Below are 2,821 nucleotides of genomic sequence, written 5' to 3' on the forward strand. Positions count from 1 at the left end.
AAAAGCCTGTGAAAAAAGGCTTGCTAGGGGGCAGACGGCTTCTACTAGATGATGATACCGAACATCCTATAGACCCAGATAAACATAATATGGGGTATAAGGATGTAGTTTGAAAGAAAATTTCGCCATTACAGAACGCTTAATAATAATAATACTAAGCCTCTATTAGCATCATGCAGATAAATATGCATAGTATATACCTTAGTATGGTGGGTCAAACCATCCGGGAGATGTCCAAAAAATAGTCTGTAGCAAAAAACTTTTGCTGTCGGGCAGGCAGCCTCTACTAATTGGTTAGACACAGTCTCCTGTGAATCCAATAGACAATATAGAGAGGGTATAAGGACATTATTTTAGAGAAGCAGATATTGGCGCCATGCCATTCAGGGTGCAGAGTACTAACCTGAAGATATCAAAAGGTAAGAAATATGATGCCGGCTGGACGGCCGTGACCTCCCACGAAAGCTCCAGACCGAAGGCTCCCTTCGGTCTGGGCTAAATAGCCCCCGACTGTGAGAGTCAGCACGCCGGATTGGCGTGTGACGTCAGCACAGCCCGGCATAGAATCCGCCCCCTGCTCCGGATAGGGCGGATATTGATGGAATAATCCAATCCCATGGTGCGGTGCAGTAAGGGCGGGTCCGAGAAGCGAGAACGATGTCAGCCTCTCGGAACGCGCCGCCCACTACCAGAAAGACTACGGTGATAGGGAGGGGCGGAAAACCGCCCACTCACAGTCCCGGGCTGAACCCGACCTCGGGGCCGTGCTAGATGAAAACAGCCATGGAGGGAGATCCTGACAACGGCAACGGGAGGGGGAAGCAAAGCTCCTGTGAGGTGACGGCGCTACCAGCCGCACCTCCAGGCACTGTAAAAGGGGACAACGCCGATCATGGCTCTCTCCACAGACAAAGGCATCGGCATCATAGGCAGATGTAACAAAAAACCTAAAATAGAGAAAAAAGAAACTATTAAAAACATATTGCCAACATGACAATTATATGTGTTGCACAGAAATAGAGACATGGATGTACTAACAAACACAAATAGCAAAAGGAAAAGAAAGAAAGAGCCTAGTCTGATAGGAATGAAGTGTATAGTGATCAGGGGGGGGGGGGGGGGGGGAAATTTTGGGGGAAAGAAAAAAAGAGGGGGGGGGGGGTTGAAAAAAAAAGGGGGTTTCGTGGTAATGGGGGGAGGGGGGGGGGAGGTTTTGTAAAATCCTGGAACATGATCTAGGTTTGCATTGAAAAGGACAATCCCTGATAGGACTATTTACAGGAAGGGTCTATATGATAAAACTTCATTTAGGCCCGGTGGTGATGTTGCGTTTAAACGCTCTATCCAAAGAACTTCTCTTTGTAATATTCTTTATCCCAGTTACCCCCTCTGGGGTCTGGGGGTATGGTTTCTAACACGATAAAGGATATACAGGATGTGTCATATTTATGGTAAAGATCAATATGCCGACTAATTGGGGTGATCATGAAAAAACTTTGGAACAAACGTGTCACCATTGGGTAAGAGAAAATGCTGGCCCTGCCTAATCCAGGGACAACATACTGGCGAGATATACCAATACTTACCCCGAGGTTGTCTTCAGAAAAGCCTCTTCCATCCGTGACAAATTAGTGTCCTCGCACTATAATCCAGAAAAAACGTGTCGGCAAAATCCTTGTGGAATCTATAAATGTAACAAATGTGACTTTTGTCCCTGGATTAGGCAGGGCCAGCATTTTCTCTTACCCAATGGTGACACGTTTGTTCCAAAGTTTTTTGCAAATTGCTCAACACAGGGGGTGGTCTATCTGGCGTCTTGCCGATGTGGAGTGTTCTACATCGGCAAGACCATCAGAATGCTCAAACAAAGAATTAACGATCACATATATTATTCAGGAAAGGGTAAAATGATCACCCCAATTAGTCGGCATATTGATCTTTACCATAAATATGACACATCCTGTATATCCTTTATCGTGTTAGAAACCATACCCCCAGACCCCAGAGGGGGTAACTGGGATAAAAGAATATTACAAAGAGAAGTTCTTTGGATAGAGCGTTTAAACGCAACATCACCACCGGGCCTAAATGAAGTTTTATCATATAGACCCTTCCTGTAAATAGTCCTATCAGGGATTGTCCTTTTCAATGCAAACCTAGATCATGTTCCAGGATTTTACAAAACCTCCCCCCCCCCCTCCCCCCATTACCACGAAACCCCCTTTTTTTTTCAACCCCCCCCCCCTCTTTTTTTCTTTCCCCCAAAATTTTCCCCCCCCCCCCCCCCCCCCCTGATCACTATACACTTCATTCCTATCAGACTAGGCTCTTTCTTTCTTTTCCTTTTGCTATTTGTGTTTGTTAGTACATCCATGTCTCTATTTCTGTGCAACACATATAATTGTCATGTTGGCAATATGTTTTTAATAGTTTCTTTTTTCTCTATTTTAGGTTTTTTGTTACATCTGCCTATGATGCCGATGCCTTTGTCTGTGGAGAGAGCCATGATCGGCGTTGTCCCCTTTTACAGTGCCTGGAGGTGCGGCTGGTAGCGCCGTCACCTCACAGGAGCTTTGCTTCCCCCTCCCGTTGCCGTTGTCAGGATCTCCCTCCATGGCTGTTTTCATCTAGCACGGCCCCGAGGTCGGGTTCAGCCCGGGACTGTGAGTGGGCGGTTTTCCGCCCCTCCCTATCACCGTAGTCTTTCTGGTAGTGGGCGGCGCGTTCCGAGAGGCTGACATCGTTCTCGCTTCTCGGACCCGCCCTTACTGCACCGCACCATGGGATTGGATTATTCCATCAATATCCGCCCTATCCGGAG

The sequence above is a fragment of the Pelophylax lessonae genome (assembly GCF_965119305.1).
Source record: "Pelophylax lessonae genome assembly, chromosome: 2".
Lineage (NCBI taxonomy): Eukaryota > Metazoa > Chordata > Amphibia > Anura > Ranidae > Pelophylax > Pelophylax lessonae.